The 26,067-nt window shown below is 37.9% G+C and overlaps 1 protein-coding gene across 15 annotated transcripts in view; it reads right to left on the bottom strand.

Moving 5' to 3' along the window:
• BBX (BBX high mobility group box domain containing) overlaps positions 1–26,067 on the bottom strand; it is a 246,690-nt gene that overhangs the window by 209,119 nt on the left and 11,504 nt on the right. For 4 of the 15 annotated variants that reach the window (XM_033128787.1, XM_033128782.1, XM_033128738.1 and 1 more), the window contains one exon: positions 6,495–6,582. The exons of 9 other annotated variants lie outside the window; for them this stretch is intronic. The gene's annotated coding sequence lies outside the window, so the exon portion shown is untranslated. Of the gene's footprint in view, positions 1–6,494; positions 6,610–26,067 lie in introns of all 15 variants that reach the window. 2 more of the 15 variants (XM_033128747.1, XM_033128756.1) reach the window with 2 other exon arrangements.

Genomic DNA, 26,067 nt, shown 5'->3' with positions numbered 1-26,067 from the left:
GAAACTTTATAAAAGTTTATTTTCTGTGTGATAGTTATCATTAAGGGAATTTATGCACATAATAACATTTAAACTTTGAAATGCCTGGATAAATATTCCTAAAAGGCCAATCCAGCAATGAATGACCAGAAAACAAGGGTTTACTATAAGAAATGCAGATGTGGTGAGATAGCTGTACACCCATTGTGGCACCAAGTGCAGGCCAGCACCTGCGTCTGTTCCTGAGAGATGGAGCTAAACACCACACAGCTTCACAGAGGTGGTGAGCGAGCTACCTGGATCTTGAGAAAAAGGCAGAGAAAGGCAGCTGTAAGACCACACTCAGGCACGAACTGGGCAATGGGAGACTGTCTGAAGATGTCCCATCATTAACTACCAGCCACTTCTCCCCTCCCACTCACTCCCCTACCCCCCAACAACACACACTGTTTCCCCAAGTTCCCTCCATAGGAGAGCTGCAGAGCCCAACGCTGTGGGGTTGACAGGACTTCTAAACCCAAGAACCTTAGGTAGACAGTAAAATAACTTTCAGACTTTTCAAAAACAGATGTCAGTTTGTCTACCTCCTAAATATTTGCGCAATACCACACATAAAAATGTTTCCCATATTTTGGAGGAACAAAAGACCTTTGGCTGCTATAGTCTGTGGTTCATTTGGTAAGAAAAGATAAACTCAAAAACTGGTACTTTGTAAGTTACAGTCGATTTGATTAAAATATTTTGTAGCAGTCTGAAGCACATTGACTCATTTCTTTTCAGGTTACCCATAGTCCTTTCATAGTCTTTTCAGCAGAAATATAAATGTGAATTGTGCTCTTCCTGGTTTGGAACTTATCTCTATTTTCATTCTACAACGTGAAATGTAAAAACACAGATTTATTAGTCTAGTTAAAGAAGAAGCAGTTTCCAAAATTAAAAAAGCTCCTCCACTTTTTATCATTCATATTTCTCAAAAATATACTCACGTATTTTACATATTTGTTAAAAATTCTATTCCATTCAGTTAACCTGAATACATGAATTATATAAAATGTGATATTCAAAAATGATTTTTAATAATTATACAGGACAACTACAAACATATTAAAACACAGCCCATTAAATAAACCCTGCATTTGTCTAAAGCAATGACAGACTCTAAAGAACTATTATTCTTTTAAGATGGTCATGTCCACATCTGCCTACTATAAAACACATGCTCAAGGCATGAACATTTGAGTAAAGTGAAACTTCCCTTAAAACAAGTGTGTTTATTTGAACACACAATTTCAGAACCAAATCAACAAGTGTTTTACAGGTTCACGCCCACAAGGGATCACATGTGTGTTTATTTGAATGTAATCTCATTGAAATAAACACAGCTGCGTTTATTTCAATGTGTGAGAATCGAGAGCTATACATTTGTGCAAGAATGAATCATGAAACCATGGCTTAGCACATGGAAATGTGACTGGGAATTAACACACAGCGCAATCACTTCCTTCAAACACATCACTGAGAATTAAATCTATAGCTAAAAGATATTTCAGGAAAAGGTACAATTCAGTATTTCCCACAACACACTCAAGAATATCAATTTACACTGTCGAGTATTAAAGTTATTTCCTTTGTATTTAATTATAAAAAATTAATAAAGAAAAATGCAAAGAATGATAAAATAACAAATAAGCACAAACCTACCACCAAAATTTAACATTCTGTAGTACTGTTGACCCTTGAACACCACAGATTTAACTGCACAGGTCCACTTCTAGGAGCATTTTTTTCAATAAATACTGTAAATGTGTTTTTTCTTTCTTATGATTTTCTTAGTAACATTTTATTTTTCTCTAGCTTATTTTACTGTAAAAATATGGTACATAATAAATACATGTAACATATAAAATATGTGTTACTCAACTGTTTGTTATCGGTAAGGCTTCCAGTCAACAGGAGGCTATTAGTCATCAAGCTTTTGAGAAGTTAAAAGTTATAGGCAAATTTTCGACTAGGGGAGGAATAGGAGGGTTTGGGGTCGGCACCCCTAACCCCAGTGTTGTTCAAGGGTCAACTGCTTATACTGTAGACCTTTTTAAAGAAATTCACAAAACAATGTAAATAAAATTGACATCCTCCCGTTTTTTCTCTCCCTGGTCCCATTCCTCTTCATCCCTTCCTCATCAGAAGTGGACAGTGTCGTAAATCTGAACTAAACAATGTATACCATTGTTTTGGGTGTTTACTAATACATATATGGAAGATATACAAGATCTGTCAATTAAGTTCGTGAACTTGTTACAACAATGTTGCTGACCTTTTTTGATATCAGAGGGATTATTCATTATGAATTCGTACCAACTGGACAAACAGTTAACCAAGTTTACTGTCTGGAAAGGCTGTGTGAAAAAGTTGGACGACCTTAACTTTTCGCCAACAATTCATGGCTCTTGCATAATGACAATGCACCAGCTCACAGGGAACTGTCTGGGAGGGAGTTTTCAGTGAGTAAACAAAAAACTGTATTGGAACACCCTCCCTATTCATGTGATCTGGCCCCCACTGACTTCTTTCTTTACCCAAAGGTAAAGGAAATATTGAAAGGACGACATTTTGATGATATTCGGGACATCAAGGGTAATACAACGACAGCTCTCATGGCCATTCCAGAAAAAGAGTTCCCAAATTGCTTTGAAGGGTGGACTAGGCACTGGCATCAGTGCATAGCTTCCCAAGGGGAGTACTTTGAAGGTGACCATAGTGATATTCAGCAATGAGGTATGTAACACTTTTTCTAGGAGGAGTTAATTGTCTGACCTTGTATAGTAGAAATTATTCTTCAATTTGGTTTTTGTCGTCAACTTTGTTTTTCATCCATATAATTCACTTCATTCATTTTAACTGGTTCGCATTTGTTCCACCGTGTTGAATACACCACATGTATTTGTTTCCCTACTGGTGGTCAATGATGCGTTTCCTGTTTTCCCTATTACAAACCAATTCAGCGATCAGTGTCCTTGTACATGGACCCTTGTGCAGATGTTGGACAGCTTCGCTAGGGTATAACTAGATGTACAATTGCTATGTTTCTTAACTTTGGCTAGATATTGACTGATTGCTCCCCCCTACGTGGTTGTATCACATTGTACTTTGCTTTGGAACGGATTCTACATAACCAGGACAATTTGTCCCAAGTATTCAAGGAACTGGTTTCTAAAATGGCAAAATTTCATTTATTCCACACCTTACAACACCTTAAGATACAGACTATGCAGACTTTCACATTCTTGCTTGATCCGCTTAGGTTAGTCAGCACAGTGGTTCTCAACAGAGGGGATTTTGTCCCCTAGGAGATATTTTGATTGTCATGACAAGGGGAATGGTACTGGCTAGGGGCTGGAGGCCAGGGGTGTCTTACTTTCCCCAGTATTGCCTTTGGAAGAATAGAATGTCCACCTGGTTTGTTCCAGCATAAATTCACTTTCATTCCTTCGCCAAGTATAAATTCCAAAAACTTTTGGCCTACGAAATCATTCTTTAGATAATAATAAGCAGTGAAAGGGGAAGTGTTTTCTGACATCACAAACGGTTGGACTCAGAATAAAGAAAATGAGCTACAGCACATGCCGTTCTATAGCCCCATTAATCAGTATTTATAACATCTCTTTCTAAAGTAACTGACTACATATCTAAACTGAAACAACAAAATACAAGTAACTCTGAGTTTCATGGATTATCAGAAAGAAATCTTACTCTCACTTCCTAGCTGACTTTACTTAGCATCTTGGCTGACATTTCTTTCTTTTCTTTTATTTACAAATCTAAGCTATAGCAAAAGCAAGAGAGAAAGATTTTTAAAGCCAAACTATTTAATTACATCTTTTGGAAAAAAAAAAAAAAAGACAGGCGATAAAAAGTCAAGATATAATACTACCTAGAAATTGCTGAAAAGACACATTTGCTTTTGACTGTCTGAGAGGGTTTTTTAAGTTTTTTTTTTTTTTTTCATTTTTCCAATTATATTCCCTACCTTGAGTCCCTGAGTAAGAAAGCAGTAAGGGGTTTAACTGTCTCTTGACTTAATATGCAAAATGTAACCTCATTATTCATTTGGAGGCCATGTGAGTCAATGTATTAAAAAAAAAAAAAAAAGAACGAGAAGTTAAGAGACCAAGAATTTTAATCCTAACTGACAACTGACCCTCTCTTATTATCACCACCCTTGGCAATTTTATTATCAGACCTTGTGGCTTTCAATAATTGCCTCTACAATGAAGTCTTCTAAATCTACATATCCATCCCTGAGTTTTAGTTCAGCATTTCCAGCTGCATGCTTGACATATCCACATGGGATGCCCGTTACCAAATTCCACACTCCTGAACCTGTGCTCCTGAAGTTGAACTGCACTTTCTCTGCACACTCAAAACACCCTCCACCGCAGAAGCTCTGTCCACGCGTGAAAGGACCAGCATCCTCTTAGGCAGGCAGCTTCCTCAGTGGCTTCTCTCCGGTTTCCCCTAACTCCCTACACCGCTTCTTCTGTAGTATCTTCTCTATTCATTTCTTCTTTTCCAGTTTAACTTGCACTGCCTAGAGCAGGTCCAATTTCATCGTGCACACTGATTGCTTCCAGACTTGTCTCCCTTCTGCTTATCCCCTTTCTTCTCCTCAAATTCATCCTGCACATCTGTTGTCATATTACAGTACCGTTCTGACTACATCACTTCCCAGATTAAAAATCTTCACTTGCCTGGCATCTAAGGATATCTGCGATACTGGCCTCAAACCAATGTTGAACAACTGTCCTCCCAAAACTCCTTAATAAGCCAAATCTCAGCCAAACAACGAGCTTCCTACACACAAACCCATACTTGTAATGCTGCTGTGCCTTTTCTCAGGCTATTCCTTTTACTTAGAAAGCCTCTCACATAAATTTGTACATGTCCAGGTCTTGTCCTACTTCAAGGCAAAATCAAATGACACCTCTTTCAGGAGGGCTTCTGTTTTCCTCAGTCAGAAGCAGCTCTCTCTTCTAAATTGTGTCTAGTTCACTTATATCCATGTTGTTGTTGCTATTAGTGTATTCTGACCGGGAGACCGTATAGCTAATGGTGAGGAAGATGGGCTCTGGAGCCAGACTGCCTGAGTTCAAACCTCTGAGCTAGTTACTCAGCTTCCCTGTACCTCAGTGTAGCGGATGCTGGGATGCCTCACCCAGATCCCCGTTAGGCCAGCATACCCACCGGCCAGCTGCTGGGAGTGTTGGGTGCTCACAGCTCACAAATGCACAAGAGCTACCTTCTAAGCGATTCTTGGAAATTATACTCCTCCCTCACGTTCTGTCCCCCAGGGCAGTCCTTCCCAGCCAACGCCTCATGGATTAAAGTAGCAAAGTGGCCCTCTTCTCAATGGCAACTCTGTGATGCCATTCATGCTCCAAAAACTCCTTGAAGGATCCCAGTGAGGCAAGATTTTTACCAAAACCCACATCTTTACATGGCTTCTTCCTCTACCCTGTTTCCCTGAAAATCAGACCTAGTCAGACCATCATTTTGCTCTAATGCGTCTTTTGGAGCAAAAATTAATATAAGACTGGGTATAATATAATATAATAATACCGGATCTTATATTAATTATTGCTCCAAAAGACGCATTAGAGCTGATGGTCCAGATAGGTCTTATTTTTGAGGAAACACGGTACCTGAATGGTTTTCAAATTTTAGTATCAATCACAGTCACCTGGAAGACTAGTTAAACCACAGGTTGCTGCCCAACTCGAGCTTCTGATTCAGGGCTCCTGAGTGGGGTATTTGTCGTCGTTGTTTTTAAATTAAAATTTATTGGGGTGACACTGGTTAATAATATTATACAGGTTTCAAATGTACAATTCTATAATACATCATCTATCTACTGCACTGTGTGTTCACCACCCAGAGTCAGTTGTCCTTCCATCAACACATATTTGACCCCCTTTACCGTCTATACTACCTGCCCTTGTATTTCTAACAGGCGATGCTGACACTGCTAGTCCAGGGATCACTGGCCGCCTCCATCCTGCTTCCCTCCCTTGCTCAGGTTCCTCCTGAGCACCCCCTCAATAAATCACTCGCACAGAATCTGTATCTTAGGCTCTGCTTCTAGGAAGCCTAACCTAAGACACACACATTAATAATAATATTATCAATTAACTCAAATGATTATTGTGAATATGAAACCAGATTATATATTCAGTAAGCTTAGAATAGCACCTAGCATATCAAAAGCTCTAAGTATTAGTTACCATCAGCAGCTCCCCTAATATTACTAAACATTCCTGGAGCAAAGGATCTATTCCTTAGCGAACTTTGTAGCTTCTGTATTACCTAACACCAATACTTACAATCGAAACCAAGCTCGTGAGCTTAGTGTATTGTGCATTGCACTAGATACAATACCTAAAACTTCGTCTTTATTGAAAGGAAACTTTAATATCTGCTCTCTGAAAGAATCTGGAGTAAAACAGAGGTACAACACTTACAGTTGCAGGCAATGTTCACGAAAGAATTCAAGAAATGGGAATACAAAGCTGGGAGTGCGTCATCAGTGGGATTCCTGGAGGGTGACTACTGCAAAGTAAAGTGTCAAATGTTATCCTGAAAAGGACGTTAAAAGAAATGGTAGATCACATACATGTGAATAAAGGCCTTACTGTACAAAACAGATTACCCATGAAAACAATGTGAATGAATCTTTGATTTCCTGATCACAGACCTATTGCTTGACTTGATCAACTATTTGCAGTTAGAGCAGTAGAAATTTTTTGGTGTTCAGGTGAACAGTGGGCATTAACCAACTACTCTAGCTAATGCTAGGCTTTAGCCAAAGAAAGTCCATTAAGATGTTTAGCCATTTTGCACAGTTCTCTTGACTAAGCCCACACTTCTCAAAATGGAATAATCATGCCATGTCCACTGCCACCACCCCTGGGGAATACACAGCATGGTATAACAAGTAAAGCCACAACATTTTAAAAGTAAATAGTAATTTTCTTGATGAAAATAATTTCAAATACTACTTCTATGTTAAAACATCTAGGTATATTCTTGGTAAGTGAGTGGATTACACCGGTGTATGGTTTTGTCAATACTCACCACACACTATACTTAAGATCTATGCATTTCACCATATGTCAATTTTACTTTAATTTTTTAAAAAAACATATGCAGTAGAATATTCAAGTGGATTTTTAAGATAAAACGTTCTAGAAACGTGAACAAATCTGAGCTTCTGGCAGCACAATTTGGTCTATGACCCCTGACTTCTTAAGAACATGAGTTTACTTTCTTCTGCCATTCAAGAACTTTAGTAGAAAAATTTGAGCAGAGTACTAAGAAAACCAAAGATCACTCTGATTCTGGCTTTCCAGACTTGTTTAAGAGAGAGCTCGAGAATCTAGCCAAATGCTTGGTTCCTTAAAGTTTTCCAGCATCTTCATTGTTTATTTTAAATAAATGGAGCTTTTTTTGGCGATTCAAATGGGGACCTGATAGGATTCCACTTAAGACTAGTCTGTGCCTTAAAACACATTTCCTAAAGCAACCTCTTCAAAAGAAATAACCAGAAAATCACCACAACCACAGTAGCCCCAGTGGGACAGCCCCACTGGTTCTGTTAATTAAAGGAGTAACTGCAGGAAGTTACCAGGTATCTGTAAAGCTAACACCCAGCATTTACAGGTAATACTCCCCTATAAGCAGAAGGGCTCTGAAAGTTTGCCCAGCAAAATGGTCTAGATCGTGGCCAGCACCGAAAACAGAATCTAATTCAAAAATAAAATAAAGATACATACACACCTTAAAATTACGAATCTACTGTGTGCCATTTTATACATAATAATAAGCATATAAACCTGCTTAATAAACTTTTACTGAATCGGAGTTGAATAGGCAGTAGATTCTATTAATCAACAATTTTCTAAAATGGAAAGCAAAGTCATAATATCTTGGAGAAGCCTGGCAAGATAGCAACAAAGAGGGGCATACGAAAATCAGAGCACGTGAACCACAGAGCTGAAGAGGCCGGGGCACCTAGGCCAGCATTGCACGTGACAGTGGAGACAAGGGCTTGTCGTGGAAGGACACAGCTCTCTCCCGACATCAACCTCACAAGATTATGGATCCGCTCCAAAACCTCCTATGTGCTATCATGCCCCGTTATGTTTCTATCATAAATTTATGTAAGTTACATTTTTGCAGAAATGTCTATTTTCTATTTTTAATCTTCTCTGGGGACAACGGTTTATAATATTTTGGCCCTAATGTTTTAAGACAGTCATGCTTAGGGGAAGGGGTGGTATCTGTCCGGAAATTTTCAGGACTGTATGAAATTATTACTCATTCAAATGCATAAGAATTTGGGTGAATAATCCTTTGCTGGATGTATCCATGATTTCACAGACAACCCGACATGCTTTGAGCATTCAAGAAGAGAGCCTCCTTCAGTGACAGCTCTGCATCCCGGGGGTGTTCCAGATGCTCTTCCTTGGGACTCTGACCTTCTTTCTAACCTAGAGATGCAGACTGTATTTCTGGAAGATGAGCATCCTGTTCTTTACATGAGTGGGGTAGTATTTTTGGTTCAGTTTCTGCTTTTTTGATGAATAATTTTTTGGGGGGTTGGACTTTTATGACTATAGGAGTGATGTGATCATAGCAGTCAATGTCTTCTTGAAAAAGTTCACAAGGAGACTCCAATCTTTCTCCAGGATCTTTGAGGAAGAACTCAAGTTGTGTAGGTTATGGTGACCTTTGCACGTCACTCCTCCTTTGCTAAACTGCTCTTGGAAGTCTATAAATTCCTTTGTGAGCTGGGTACATCTAAAAATCTTAAACCAAGGGTCAAACACAAGACAAGTACTCCAATTATACTACAGTTGACTCTTGAACAACAGAGATTTGAACTGCAAGGATCCACTATGGAATTTTTTCAATAAATATATAGTCGGCCCTCTGTATTCCTGGGTGTCGCATACAACCACCCGGGGGCTGAAAACAGATTTTTGATCCACAGCTGGGAATCTGCAGATGCGGAGTGACATCTGTATGCATTGTTCTAGGCCATTTTATACAAGGGGTTCCAGCATCCATGATTTGGGTATCCGTGGGGGTCCAGGAAACAATTCTCTCTGGAATGATTCTCCTCCTGGCTACTGTTTTCTTGTCTTCACCTCAGCTTCTAAAATGCACCTTTGCTGTTTCAGCCCCAAAGTCTCTCCTCCCTCATGCTGCCCTCACAGGCACAACCCCTCATATCTCCCTAATCTGTCCTTTAGCCTATGCATTAAAATGCACAGGCTTACACATCAGCCATAATTACTTGGGAGCAGGAGGAAAAGTGCAGAATTGGACTTAGAGTCAGAATGACCAGAATTCACATCTTGTGGCACAGAATCCCCTATGTGGTCTTCATAGGTAAAATGGGGAATAGTAACACTATTTCACAGTATAACTGTAAAGATTAAATAATTTAAAATACCTATCACATGTCTGGTACATAATGCTCAATGCACAGTGCAATTATTATTACAAATACAGAAGAATTTATTAAAAATGGTTAAATCCATCAGTATAATAAAGTGAAGATTTTCATCATTCTTTATTGTGGGATATCTAAATACCAAATAAGAAAAACTTTTCACTACTACCTAGTCTATTCAAACTCAGCAAATTTAGCAGATCCTTACCAACCTGAGGGTCACTGTTACTCCAGGATAAAATTTTTGAGATAAAGAGTTTTTTCCTTATGAAGTCAAATGAAGTACAGCATTTAAAGGGTGGCTAAAATGAGGTCTCTGCTACCTCAGCAAAAATGACTAAACATGGCTTTCATCTATAAATCCCTAAATAATTGGAGCTGCAACATCCTTAGAGATTGCAGGTCTCCCTACGTCTTGTCATGGTTGTTGCGACTAGCTTCAATGTCCCTGTTCTTCGAATCTGAACAAGGGAAATATTAATATGAAGAAACCCAGAGGATAATTTCGTTACCTTACATCAAGAGGATGAGCTGTTAGTTGGGGAGGGCAAGTTGGGGTGAGTCTTATTATCTTTTAATATTTTCAAGTGTGTCCTTTTACTGATTTGGACATTTTTTAAAAACAGTTTTACTTTTAATGATCATTTAGAGTACAGTCACTTGATTTCACACTTTTCCATCTGTAATACTGGAGTAACACCTATTTGTACTAAGTCCATAATGCCTGTTTTTCTCTACTTCTATGGAAGGTGGCGTTGGGGGTACCTATTTTTGTTAACTTTATATTCCCGGAGCTTAATCCCGTGCCTGTCAGGCACATGGCAGGACCTCAAATTATGTTCATTGAGTGAACATAGTGGTTTCTGTGATCATCCATTCAAGAGTTTACTTCTGAATATAGCAAGGGTTGTTTCAACTGCTTCTCTGACATCAGCAGAGGGTCCGATCAAGTCCCAGAGCAATCTCTTAGCACACTGACGTCTCTCACAGCTGAAACAAACCCAGCAATTATTCATTGGGGGCATCATCTATGGGCCTCGCACTCTGCTCAGAAAGAGGCAATGTTCTGCAACAAAAGTAAACATGGGCCTTTCTACCTCCTGTAGGAAAAAAGATAAAAGTCAGGAACTTACGAAGCATACTAAATAACCTGAATTTTGAAATACTACAGTTTGTCAATGTTTATAGGAGTATCTTCCCTTTGTGGCTCTAACAGGTCCCAGAGTCACAAGGAGCTACCCTGGGAGGGACCCTGCTGATCACTCCAGGCCAGCCCCTATTTCCCAGATGAGAAAACTGCAGCCTGCTGAAATAAGATGTCTGGCACAGGTCACACTCCTCCGTGGTGCACAAGCCCGGGCTGGAGTCTGGGTTCATTCATGTTCAGGACCTACACCCTAACATACAAGTGTATTAATAAGAGCTGTGATCCTGAAGGAAAGAATCATATATATTACATTTTTAGACTGTCTCTTCTTACACTCTCATACATTTATGCGACACGTGAAGGCAAAAGCTAATATGATTTTTCTGAAGCATGTTTTTCCTAACAAAAATGTATTGTTCTAAATAAAACTTAAACATCAATACTATTCTACATGTTTCTTTAAATAAAACAACAACAACAACAACACTTTTCTGAAATGCTTTCTTAGAAACCAGCTTATAAAACTGATGATCATAAGAATTTTCACATAAAAATCAACAAAGTATACTTTTTTGGGCTACATTACAGATTCAAAATGCAGCATCAAATAAGTAACTGATATGTGGTTATTCTGTATTTCGTCTCCTTTTCTGTTGTGTGTGTGTGAGTGTGTGTATTTATAACACAGAATATACAAAGGGCCCAAAAGAACTATAAAAATATATTAACAGTATATAAAAATTGAACTCTGATGTAAATTACCTAAACACTGATATAACAACTTTACTTAACATTCTTTTGCTTTCATAGTGTTTATAAGGGCTCCTGCGAGCATGACTTAGTACTAAACTCTTAGAAAAGTTGTTCCAGTTAACGTGATTTGATGCTTTCATTTTCTCAGTTCCTATAGCAAAAGGAAGCATTCTAAATCATTGCACTAAGCTCCTGTTGAAGTAGTTTAGTGTGCTGTCAATTCAGCCTCTAAAATATCAGTTGGCTTCATTCGTGGCCACCTTACACGATGCGTTCCTTATTACTTTCAGCCTCTGATGTTCTAATAGTCTCATCCCCTGATGCTCCTGCCACCCAGTCCCCTGTCTCAATGTTACCTGTGCAGGGTACGAAGCCTGCTTCAACGATCCTCCACTGCCTAGCCTGGCAATTACAAGCCCCTAAAATTTGATCCATTATTACTCGGAAGCAATATTTCCCTTGCGCTCACCCTTTCCTAAAGGTCTGTGGGCTTCGCAATCTCTGGCATGCCCCTGCCCTCACGTTTCCCTTCACCAGGACTGTCCTTTCCCCTTATTTACCCATCCAACAAATATTTGACAGCCTGTTCTGTACCACCTGCTAAAAATACAAAGCCAAATAAGGTAATTTCGCCACACCCAGGAGGTATGCCCAAATCCCCTGCAATCTTCAAGACCCATTTTAAGATTCCATGAAGACTTCCCTGATAATGTAGCCAGATGTTACTGCTCCCTCAGCTATCCTTTTAGCATATTGTCTCTACTCTCCTGAGTGACTAATCACTATCCCAAAACCAACACACAGGTGCTGAGTATCTACTGCAACCAGGTACGTGCTAGCTTCTTCCCCTTGTGTTATCTCGTTAATGTCTCATAAGGAGGTTATGGCTGCACTTCCTCTCCCTATTGTATACACTCCTTGTAAGCAGGGACACCACTTCTCTCGCCCTTATCCTCTTGGCAACATTCACAGTGCCGAGGACATAGTAGATGCTCAATAAATACATGCTGAAAGAATTAACAGCTCTATAAATAAATGTGGGGGTGGGGAGAAGGGAGTACTTAATCTCCTAAGAATTTCTGGAAAGTAATAGCTCAACACTACTCCTCTTCTTCCTGTCTTGACTCTTCGTAAATTATTTTAAAACTGAAATGCACCCTTCCTCCCATTCAGTATTTTAAAAAGGCAATTAAGAACAGCACACTTGCTTAAGATACTCTTCCTCTCAGTCTAAAAGGTCTACTTACTAGCTCACTTGACTGTTATCAGGGAATTTCAAAGAAAAGTCTTAAGAGATGTATGAGTGAGCACTTTAGCTTCAAGGAATGCACATGGTTTGCCCCTAATTCTGCCAACTACAGAGAAAGCCATCCAGAGTACTGGCATCCTGCTCCGAGCGTAATAGCAGATTCCCCAAAAGCCTGCCACGAGGTACAAACTTCTGCACCACCTTCCATGCTGAACAGGAATGTCTCCAAGAGTTCCAGAGAACTCTAAAAATGGTACAGAAAGATATGCAGGTCTTGAAAGAGGACAGGGCATTCCTGAAGTCAGCACCACGCTCTCCATCTTTGCGTGACTCCTCCTGGACTTGCCCAATTCCTGAGGGAGTGACCCTGAGGGAGTAAGACCCACAAACCACCCTGTTTAAAACTGCAACCCCCCACTGTCTCTCCTTCCTTCGCTTTATTTTCCCTGTAACATATCATACAACTTATTTTTTGTCTTTTTTCCCCAACTAAACGGTACCCTCCCATCCAGGTAGCAGTTTTTCACCCATGTTATTATTACTATTATTACTATAGTCCCAGAGACTAGAACAGAACCTAGCCCATTGAAAGAGCTCAATGAAAATGTTTGTTGAATGCTACATTTTATTATTTATCTATAAATGTACAATATTATCCACTATGAGGATTCTACCCACCGACGAGAAAACCACCTGTTTTCTGAACCTGTTTTTTCATACATAAATGAGTGTAAATGTAAGATCCTATGTTATGCTTATGAATAGACAAATGAACACACATATAAACACAGATACCTCAATATATCGAACAGAGGCAGAAGAATTTATACAAAGGTGTATAATTGATAGCTGCTAAGTGTCTATGTGCAAAGCACTTGACTGCTTTACATAGGTTTTGCCTTTTAATTTCCAAAATGACTTTAAAAAGTAACTATTATTTTTCTTCTTTATAGATGAGAAAACCAGAGTACCAAGAGGTTAAGTGCTTGGCCCAAACCCACAGAGCTAAGATGTAGCACAGACGATATTCAAAGGGGTTGTCTGACACTCAATGACACTTATAAACCCTGCTGCCTCTCAGGTAGATATTAAAAGACCAACTTAATTAGGTTTCTGAGAGTGTGGCTAAGGCCAAAACTCAGTTTTAAATCACGAAAAAGCCAAACAAATAGGGGAGGGAGGAGGAAGAAACTCTTCCAAGAATCAGATATTAAGAGTCCAGGTGTAAGATTCCCTGGATAAGTGAGGACACTGTAAAGGGAACTGGCTTTGGACTTAGATGCTGGCCCGTCCCATGTGATGCTAGATAAGTTCCTCATCCTCCTAGAGCCTCAGTTTCAAGGTTTGTGAGGGAAGAGAGGAAAGGGAAGAGGAGGGGAGGGGAGGGGAGGGGAGGAAAAAAGTGCAGGAAGTTAAATAAATTATATTGACCAGCAAGACTTGTTATGCTCTTTAAAGTAAGATATTTGAAAGTGCATATAAGAGGGCCTGATTTATGGTAGTAAATACAGGTTATATTAGGTTATATTTAAGGTCATATTTTACTCACTTCATGAAGAATAGGACAAATATCTTTTTTAAAAAAAGTAAAGAAAACCAACTAGGATAGGTTTCATGATAATCTGGGAAAGATTATGACCAGATCTTAAAAGTATATATGTCAAAAGAACTTGCAAAGCTCTGTATTCAGCCTTACATTTCATTCATCCATTAAGTAATTCCCAAACGTCTCTTTACTTGATAGGTACTAAAGCAGGAACTGTTAAACATGTAAGTGACAATCAACAGCTATACAACTAAGACAAATGATTTCTTTCAGTAATTTCATTCACTGAACAGGTATTTAGTGAATGGTCACCAACACCATACATTTACTAAAGATACGTTTTAGAATCATCATAAATTCCTTCAAACTTTTCTTAAAGTTCTACCAGATAACCAAAATTTATGCCATCACCCTAACTTAGCTGAGATTTAAAGCTATAAATCTCAACCAAAAAAAAAAAAAACAACAGAGAATGTTTGAATTTCATTTCACGTTGTCAGAGCAAATCCTTTTCTAGCACTATCTCATTACAATATAAAACGGCTTGTTTAGACAATTGTTATTTGAATAGCATTATAATTTTTAAAGCAAGGAAATATGTATTGATTAGTCTTTCAATCTTGAACATTATGAAGTTTACCTAAAATACTCATTACTCACAAGTCAGAATAAACAAACTAGGAGAGCAGTTATATTAATAAAACGTAAGAGAAACTGGATGGGTAAAAAGTTTCTCAGCAAACTAATACAATTACTTTTCCTTCTGAAAATACAGCAGGAGTTGGAGGGATAAAGGAACCATACGTTACTTTCACATACAATGACTGCATCATATTTGTGATGAAATAAAGATAGCTTTGTAGGTATGGCCCTACAAAGCCCGACAACCAGTTTGCCAACTATTATGATCAAATATCTAGTTCATACATCCTAAATAAATAAGACATACTTAAAATGTTTTTCTTGCATCACCATTATGATTACTGTGGATTTTTATGGAGGTAATTTTTTTGGTTGTTATTTAACTCAGAAGTCCCAATCCTTTTTATAAACTAAAAAAAAAGAAAAAAAATCCAAAAGAGGACACGAGTTTCTTGCAGAAATTATCTCACACGACAGAAATGATTTTGCCACATTTACTAAAACGATTTGTCACTAAAAGTATTTGATAATGATTTATTTAATCACGCAGCCCTGTGTACCATACAATCTAAAAAAATCTGGGTTTACTTAGTCAATTAAGAAAGCAAATAACCAGTGCTCTGGCAAAGGGCTTTTAAACATGTGGTCCTTAAGTTACTCACACTAACATTTCCAAAAATTATGGCAATAGTAAAATGACAAATGCCATACAATTTAAAAACTAGTATTTTATGGGCAGGAATAACTACAGCATGAATGTTAGCTCAGCAAAATCTAAAGAGTTAGGGAATCAAAATACGGATGATCAGTGGCTCCCAGGTCTTACTTAGATAGAGCCCATCCTCAGAGGGCACAGAAAAAGGTGCTGATGCAAACTTAACATTCATCAGTCTGCGTTGAAGACAGGAAACTCAGAAAACTGGTCACTGGCCAGTGGGACCTAAGTAAAAGTCAAGGATTAAGGATTACCTTGAGGCTTCCTAGGTAATATTCCTACCAGACACAATTAGCACCTTTGAGCTACTGTAAACAAGCAGTCTCCTTTTTACAAAGGAGCAACATTTCACTGCCCCTTTTCAAAATCTCTGTTTTGAATCCTGTATTTTACAACCATGTCACTGAGCTGAATAAAGGGCCCAGTACAACTGTTGTTTTAACTACCTAATGCATCCTCACTACCTACTGGGCAAGACTCAAACTCAACCAGGGAAGCAGCAGACTATAAACAGAGTAATGGATTTCCTGCGAATATCCCACCAACTGCCACTCACTTCTTAAATAAGACTGAGAAAGGTAATTATTGCTCCTGTTAAGAAAATAATTCCATAGGCCAGTACAAAGACGGTGAATGTCCAAATGTGTACGGGACTAAACCTCCACAAGCTCTCGTTGCCCAAACAACGGCCTCAAGTCAGACGAGCTGCATTCTGAAACCTTCTGCTTCCAACTTAAAAAGCACTCATCTTGCTATCGCCCTTCTCGCACAAAAATTAAAAGCTTTTATTTCCATTTAGCTGCCACTTAAGATTTATAAAAAGTTCATATTTCCTTACGTTCCCTTAATTCACAGATCATACTTTCCTCATCACAAGTTGCCAATTTTTGGTATGTTAAAAATCCCATCAAGTTGCACTTACATGGTGTGACAATTAAGTGTGTTAATGATGGATAAAAGAGTAGATGTTTAAAGTCATTCTGCCTTCTCTTACTGCACCTACCTAATAAAGGAAAGCTCCTTTATAAAGGTCAGAAAAATTTCATCTTTAATCAGAACTCCAAAAAGACAGACTAACTTTGAAAATAAATGAAATTGGTTGGGCCAAGAGATGTGTTCGATTATAGAGCCTTTTGTTAGTACACTGCAGAGGTAAAGAAATGTCTCCATTATCTACCTTTTAATTTAATTTCTATTATGTTTATAAATTAAAAAACAAGGATTTCATCAGTAACCAGCATTTTATATTTAAGAACTCTTTATGGCTTTCTGGACACGCTGTTTTAAAACCCGATGTCTGAAGACATGATCTCCTTGGATGTCACTGCCCGCAGGGCCTCCATGTCCCACTGGGCAAGCTGTGCTGTGCACAGCCCTAGGGGGCACCACTCACATCCGAGAGCAGATCTATACATTCATTATGACAATTTCTGGACAAAAGGCAGAGAAGTGCCTCGTTCTGACAAAATCAGTCTACAACGACAATTTTCCAACATTTGGAACTAAAGGGTCTCAAAAAAGGGGTGGCTTTTTTCTGTAGTACACAAAGGAGAAAAGGAGAATGGCAGTTGTCCGGACTACCTGGATCTTATTCTCTGGAAGTAAGGGGCTGGAAAATGGCCACTCGCAGGTGAACTCCCAGAAGCAGAGCTCTGATACTTCATTCCAGGCTTCCTCCCTGAACTGCAGAGCAGAGGTTAATTTCTCCAAAAGGAGCCCTAAAAAATACCAACCTTGAAAATATCTGGGGTCTTAACTCACTAATGTTTAGTCCACATCCATTTGACTGGATTCAGTCAGTTCCAAGGTATGTAGTCACTAGGTTTCATTACAGCAGTTTCTTACCAAGGCCACCATGAGGCATCCAGGCACACAAATCAGTGAAATCACTCTCACAACAGGGTTTTACAAACTTCTTTCGCCTGATCAACAGTTCTTAAGCAGTTTATACTTTGATGGCTAGAACAAAATCGAACAGCCTTAGAAATGTTAAAGGTTCTTTCGCTTATGGTTAGAAGGAGCTGCTTTTCCTAAAACCAGAGTGTAATAAACTTAAAGACATTTGATAAACTGACATGGCATTTACCAATGTGTTATTGTTTTGCAAATTCTTCCTCTTGTTTTCACAGGACTCAGGGAACTACTGGAAAGCCATGTTTCCATTTATTATCTGTTAGCTACCAAAACTGTTATACTATTAAATTCGAAGTCAACTAGTAAGATAATAAAATGATTTCAAAGTTAATTATGTATGACGTAGTACATATAGCTTTATTCTAACAAAACGTTTTAGTTCTTTCATCTTTTCAACCATTTATAAACAACAACACAAAAATGTTACATATTCCTGTGAAATGGTGCCATCAATTGACTAAAATTATTTTTACATCATTTTGGAGATAAACAGATTTCCATAGCAAAACACCAAACCAGAAGCCTCACATCTTGGTTCGAACCCTGCCACTCACATGGCCTGGGTCCTGGTTTCTTAATCTGGGCCTCGCTTTCTTCAAATTTAAAATGATGGATTGTACTACTCCAAAATCATCTGCAATATCCCTTTTGGAGCTAAATTCTATTCTCTTTGGACATAAGTTATCTACATTCCAAAACTTTTCTTTTTTATGTGGTGGCACAATTTTTTTTTAATCATGATCTCCTAAGATACTTTATAAAATTCACTTTAACTTTAAAAGTTTACCATACAATTAGAATGATTCAAGAAATAATTATCAATGAGCAACTGTGTATATGATGATCTGCATGACAACACAGAAAAGCAGAAAAAGTACTTTTATCCTGAGCCAGAAGGCTGGGCTTTCAACCCTGAGCGTTACAATTCAATAGGAATCAAGACAGGTACATGGCATTACAGAGTGACACAAATGCCAGGCGGGCAGCCCGAGAGGCAGGATAACGCAGTGAGTGAGTGAGCAGAAGCAGTGCCTCCTCAGACAGAATGAGCTGAAAGGGGACGCCAGCTCCACCACGTACCAAAGAATGACCTTGGGTAAGCTGCTGAGCCCGAGGCTCAGCTCCCCCACCTAAAATGGAGATAATTCCTTCCTCACAGGCTGTTTCCAGGTAGAGAGAGGAACCACTAAATTCAGAGTTTATATAACTGCTTAAAAATTTGAGGATTTTCATGTATCCTCATGACTTTTATTTTCATACTCCAAACTAAAGAAAAAGTTCACAATTTCTAACTCCTTCCATCTTTATATGCCTTCTCCAAAAAAACACATGCTCTAGCTTTTCTTCAAATTGCAATTCTTCAACAAACCTCTTCTTTAGCCATTCCTACTACACCATGTCCAAAAGTTGGTATAAATATTCAAAAACAAATTATAAAAATTAAATTGAAGTAAAGGCAATCTATTAAAAAAATATTCTAAATAAATTGCTTTTGGGTTAGACTGTAAATCTTTTAAATAAAAAAAGTTTTGGAGCTCTAATGCAATCAATCTTTTATCATTCTCCCACAGTAAAATAACTACTAGCCTCTTTAGTCTTGGGGAACTTTGAGATTAGATCCTGACAAATAAAACTTTTCTCCTATGTAAAACATTAATTGAATAATTGATCCTATAGTAATTTTTGGATAGAAATATCTTCTCTTTTCTAGTTGGCAGAAGTGCTATATTGAATTCTCTAACTGACCTGTGAAATGTTCATTTTCTACAAAGTGCCACATTAAATGTCTTTTAAATTTAAAAAGAAAACTATTGCACTTGCCTGCAGTTTTTTTAAATACCAGTTAATATCAAATTTACAATATGAATGTGTTCCAGAAATGGGTGTAGCTCAAATATCTAGGTATCAATTCCTATTTTCCAATTTTCATTACAATTTCAGAAGTATGTCTCACAGGAAAAAAAATGGCCTAATCTAAATATCACTTAAGAATCCTAACAAACACTTCAAAGAACTTCTTTGTCAGTGTGTGGTTCCTATGCATTCAATTTTCCATCACAAGCTCCAAAAAAGTTAAGTCAAATGGACAGTCATTCCACATGATCTGAGATACACATGATCTAAATACACAAATACATTTAGGTACACCAGAAATGTAAGGCCCATTTCACTGATACTTTTATATCCTACCGGGCATGAACAATTAAACTATCATATTGCCTACGCCACTGCTGTTCCAGGTATTTACAATAACTCCACTGCTGTTCCAGGTAGTCACAATAACTTATCAGGTTGAAAATTTTATGAAAGAAAAAAACCTCACAAATCTTCGTTCAAATAAGATAAATTCTGCTCATCACAGTGGGCAGCTCTCTGGCCAGAATACTGGGTTCTGGTCTCATGGGAGCCACTGCAAACTCAGTGACCTGGGTCAAACCCACTTAACAACACTGAGCCTATTTCCTCATCCGCAAAATGAAAATAATGATACCTTACTACCGGCCTCACAGAGTGGTTTTAAGGAGCAAATAAGATGTCAGTGAAATCAGTACAAACTCTAGACTACAAGTTAAGTGTAAGATATGTTACTACTGTGTCTTTAAGGGTGACAGCCTTGAAATAAAGATTTGATGACTTCATGATGAGAGCGTGCTAAAGATGAAGGAGGGCTCTATGAAGACATTTTTTTCTCCACCTCTAGGAAGCCTGGGCAGACTCAACTGTTTTTGTAAGGACAAAGGGGAACTTCCTATATTTACTACGAGACATCAGAAATGCAAATTAGAGCACACTAATTTATTAATTGTGCAGATGTGAAACTGCTTTAAATAAACGTGTCCTAAATGAGACTGAAATGTAGACAGGGGAAGGGGGTACCTGTCCTGACCGATGTGACTGAGCCAAAAAGGATGCCTTCGTCTGGCCACCTTCTAAAGGACACAGCTAATGCCATAACTTCTCAGGGAGGAAATGTTTGTTCTCCCCAACTCCGACAACACTCAATAAAATGCATGACAGGTTTATTTTACGACCACAAAACTAGAATGTTCATCACCTCTTAAAGAGGAAGTCTGAATAAGAAAACTCCAAAAAGAAGAGAGAAAATGCAAACTACCTTGTCTCATTTATTTGTAAATAAATTCAGTCCTAATTGTAATAGTATACATTGTGGTGATCCAGAACATATCCCAGCTTTAGTGATGGGGGAAGAAGGTATAGAATAAACAGCATATAAGCAATAACTCTATCGTAAACTCCATTTTCTTTATTGATAGATAATATGTCAATAAAAGTATGTTAATAATGAACTTTAAATAAACAAGTAAATGTGATTTGGCAGTTGTGGTCACTAGAGTATCTCTGTGCAGGCAACACCGCCAAGGCTTAAAAACATATCTGTGTATGAGGTAATCCCAGAATCACTGGCTTTGCTTCAATCAGGGAAGGATTCATTTACAGGCCTCTGATCTTGACACTGATCCATTCCTGTATACACAGAACCTCCTACACCCGGTACATAGAATAAACACAGTAATTCAACAAAAATTAATTAGACACCTACTATACTATGTCCCAGGCATTGTGGATACAAAGACAAGTAAAATCCAGATCCTACTGCTTAAGGTCACATTTTTTAAGATCTGAGGTCACCAAAGCCATTCCTCCCAGATGTTCTTAGTACTAACACTGTGCCGCCACTACCAGCAGCAGCAGCAGCAGCAGCAGCAGCAGCTATCAATTCCTGCCTCCCTATAGCTAGTCTAGCTCCATACTCTGTCCTACGTTAGGGCACTTCCTGGAATTTACCTTTTCAGGCCCATGGATCTGTGGACTCTGCCGGATCCCTCACGCTGAGCCTCACACTGTCCACACCGCTACTCAGTCGACTCAATCTTTATTGAGTTCCTACTGGGTGGCAGGCACTTGTATAGGCACGGGAGACACAGCCATGAACAATAATTGCCACTATTTTTACCAGATCCCTCATGCTGAGCTAGACTCTCCTTGTCCTTACTAACCAGCCTCATTCTGCCTATTCATTCAATCGTATCCATTGAGCTCCTACCATTTCACCAACAGAATATTAGTGAAAGTGGTATCACTTCTAGCGCTAAGCAGTTAAGGTGGGTGTGCTTTCTTCACATCCGAGGATACAGCTGTGAGCAAAACAAAGCCACTGATCGAATGGAACTTATCTAAACTTGATGTGACACTGCCCAATTTTGACCTACGGTGTCCAACGTGGGGTTCTCAAACCATAAAACATATATAAGGCATAGTGCACTGGAGTAGGTAAGAAAATATTAAGAGTTTTTCTTTGTATTCAGTGTATCTTTTTTATTTCTAAGCTATTTATCTAGCATAATATATTAATAGCTCAGTATATATAATTTATAAATAAATGCACACATATCAAGGATACCTGCTCAAATTCTTTTACTGAGGGGGATACGGCAGCCTTTAAGAAGTCCAGATTGCATTGGCTTGATGATGACACATTTGGAATGAACTGTTTGGCCCAGGTGGGGTTAGCCTGGGCTTTCCACCAGGTTCATTTTCTCTTTGATAGATTCAAGCAAGCATTTTGTAACAATGCCTAAACATTAAGCGATACGACCAAAGTTCAGGTCCCTCCCAATCTGCTTTCACCTGTTTCTACATCACCCTATGCTCACCATGCCTATGTCCCATGGATGTCATAGCATCTTTACTATCTTTTCCACATGTGGTATATACGGCATGTGTCATTACTATACTAATAACATCCTGCGGCCAGAGCTATTATATTTTTATTCTGCAAGCCCCAGAATTCCTAATTCAGCTTTATACTCAATAAACACATATTGCATAAAATAAAGACAATTCAATATATAGAACCTGGAATTACCAAATAGATATGATATTATAGAAGATGATCATTTGCTTACCAAAGATGGATCTTCATAAAATGATCAGTGCTGTATTCCTTTATGCAGCTCCCTTATGTATACTTTACATTGATTACCTAATATAGGAAGCTGGGAACAGCAAAACTTCAATCTGTAAAATCAGTAGCCACTACTAATTGAAGGTCATTTAGAAATACACATGAAGCATCCTGAAATTACAATTTGTCAATAATAATACACAGTTAAGTTTGAAAAACTAATTAAGTCAGAACTTTTCAGGAAAACATCTTTAATGAAGAAAAGTACTCATCGCCCTAATTCTTAAGGCCATTTAGCTGTATTTGAAAGGTATGTCAGAAATGAAATATATGGTCAATTTAAAAAACTAAAGGGAAGTTAATCCACTTCCTAACAACCAATTCACTAGCACAGCTTCTCATGCAGTAAACTTATCACTATATGTGTGAGACCAGGTCCTCACACGTGTAACTCTGTGCCACGTGTGATCGCACTCCTCAAGACCTTTCAAGCTATAGAAGACTTCTGGATGGACTTGCATTCTTCAAGCAGAGGCTGTATTGTGGAACATTACTAAAATAAAACAAAACCCTGGCCTTACAACAAATCTGAACATGTTCCGTGGGACAACAGAGAATGGTTAGCACCAAATCAGATGAGAACGCACGTCTGTCCACAAAACTTATAAAGTTCACAAATGCCATGAGAACTGGCCAAAAAGAGATCTGAGTGGCTGTTACTTCCGTGATGCCAAAGAGCCCCAACACAGAGAATGGAAGAAAGACTCAGAAGTTGTTATTCTGTGCGTCGGTGTTCCTCTTTGCTGCTTTAGTGTAATCGTTAGGGTCATTAGCAATGTTGTGAGCTTATGAAGAAATATTTTCCCTGATCAGCATCTTGATGATTTTTGCTTATGAATGTATTTGTTTGTTATTCAAGCACCCAGGGTGGAACACGGAGCACCATATTTTAGAAACAAAGTTTTAATCTAAACTGGGCTGATATCCAGGAAGGATCAGTCAAAAGAGGGTTACACCTAAAACTGGGTGAAAAAGCAGACATTCTGTCTGAGGTGTAATAAACCAAGTCATGATTAAAAGTGATACTGAAGGTTTGATCAAGTTAAAGGAGAATCCACAGACCAGAACCCAGATCACTAAGCATAAAAGGCAACCAAATTCATGGGTGCCTGTAAACCACCGCTAACCAAGGCATGAGACAAACCACAGCTATAAATGCAAGTTGAAAACATCCTGGAAAACGTGAAAACTGATTAAAAATTATGTCTAATGATTCCATCAATCTATAATCTCTCATGGATTATAGAAAAGTACATTTTTACCTCTTTAGAATCTCATGTTGTGTGGTTTAATTGGGCAAAGTCTTATTACTATACTCCTAACTAATGTACTTTATCTAAGTAAAAGTGTTAACTATAATAGTTTATAGTATTTTTATTGGCATGTTTGGATGTCTATTCAAACTTACTATTCTGTTCAGTATGCTTTTAACATGATTTGGTATATATGGAATCCTCAAACACTTCACTTCAAGTGTTGTCATTACAGATTGTGACATCAATACCAATAAATAAAAAAAGGAAAATTAAAGTCTAAAATATTTGACTGAAATATAACTTTTTAATATAAATTGAAAGTTTTATTTAAAAAAAGTCAGTGGCTTTTTAAATAGACCAAAAGCCAAAAGAATGCACTAATATTTAAATAAAAGCCAAATTAGAGTTATAAATCTAATTTTTAAAATCCACTCTAGTGCCTGGACCAAATTAGTTTTACAACCTTAATGACAATCAGGACAAACACAGGACCACAGCAACAAAATCCCCCCATATTTTAGTGTCCAGCTCCTATAGTGGAATTAGCCAGCTTTTCAGTGGTATTTACTCAGTACTATTTTATGCCATGTCTGTTAGAACAATTAGCACAGAATAAGTTACATGATAGACATTTACATCTAGTGGACTTTCCCAGCCAGTAACACATTTGCTTTGAGGACAAGGGCTGTTCCATATTCATCTTTTTATCCTCAAAGTATAAATCAGTATCAACATGCCATAGGTATCAATCGATGAAGGCTGAATTAAATTGATAATAGTTTTTGCTACTTAACGTCACCAACAATGGACCAAATTATTTAATATGCAAAATATTTTTTAATATGACCCAAGAAAACAAGTTGAAAGAAAGGTGTCAGATGCCATAAAATTTATGTTTCAGTTTACCAAGCTACTTCAGTGAGAACAGTGTAGAAGAGGTTTATCGTAAGGGGATGAACCACAAGAAATGGAAGCCCGACACCATTGGTAAAGCATCATTCAGCTAAAACAATGCAAGAGCACACTCTTAATGAGATTATCATCCACAAAAGCTACTTTGCCAAAATAGAAAAATACCCTATTTCTATGTTTCATATATCAGGGAAAAACAAAAGCCATTAAAAAGGAATGACAAACTTTTGATCTTCTATATCTGAATTAGGTTCTGACTTCGCTGAATTTGCAAAGATAAAAGAAGTTAATTTCAGATGAAAAGGGCTCTTAGTACAAAAAAAACAACATATTACTTTGTATTTTCTAAATGATTTGGTACTTGTACACAAAATACTTAATTTTAAAATGTCTTCTACTTATCATAGCAGAAATAAATTTCTTAGGTAAAATAAATCAGAAGTACCCATAAGCCACTTCAAAAACTGATTTGACTGAACCTATATCTAATTCATGTTTGGTCATCAGACACTCTGAAATGAAGTTCATGAATCTGCTTATTAATTTTTCCACTAAAATGAATTTATTTTCAAAGCAAATGTCAGAAAACTATTTTATAACAGTATTCATGCTATGTTGCTAAATTCCTTTAGTAAAATATATTCACCGATTTAAGTACTAAAAAGTACCAGAGTAAAAACATCACAGAATACTCAGCCAGGAAAACTCAATCCCTCATGTAAGAATAAACAATTACTATCGACGTAACAGAGTAATAAAAAAATAAAAACAATAACTCTTGTTATTAGACACGCCTATACTAAATACACCAACCAAAAAGAAAGTTCACTAAATGTCAATTTATAAACTACGTTTTGGGCTGGTTTAGTCTCTGTAACCTTACTGACAACCGGCTCCAGCTCAGCGACCTTCCCACCTAACTCCCTTAAGAGTGACAGAGAGTAGCATTCCAGCTCTATCACTTCAAAATGAAGACTTCTCTTGCGGGAAAGAAACATTAGGGACAATTCTGGACCGGAAGCTGGCCCAAACCTTCCATTTCTAACCCCTAGGTATGCGGCCGGTAAAGTCAGGTAAATACTGAAGCCCAGAGAGCGCGAGGAACTGCAGCCAGGCGTTCTAAGCACTGCACAGTCCTTGCTACCGGTGTAATCTCAGACAAGTTACTAAACTTGAGGCTGAGTTTCCTTGTCATTAGAATAGGGTTACCTCATCAGAAAGTTTTTGTGAAAAATAAAGTAGAGAAAATAAAACTTGTGCTTTCACAAGGAGACCCTCAGTCCAAATTATCTTTCTCTCTTCCTCCCAAAGTAAAATACTATTTGGGAAACTCTCCTAAAAACTGCTTTCAATGTTCCCTTAAATGTAAATGAAACTGTGTAATTAGTCTATTACCCTAAAACCCAAAAATGATTGAATAAGGAGTTTACTGCAACTTATTTCATAAAAACAACAG

Source organism: Rhinolophus ferrumequinum, chromosome 2 (assembly GCF_004115265.2).
Source record: "Rhinolophus ferrumequinum isolate MPI-CBG mRhiFer1 chromosome 2, mRhiFer1_v1.p, whole genome shotgun sequence".
Classification (NCBI taxonomy): Eukaryota; Metazoa; Chordata; class Mammalia; order Chiroptera; family Rhinolophidae; genus Rhinolophus; species Rhinolophus ferrumequinum.
This window is presented reverse-complemented; position numbering and strand designations above follow the sequence as displayed.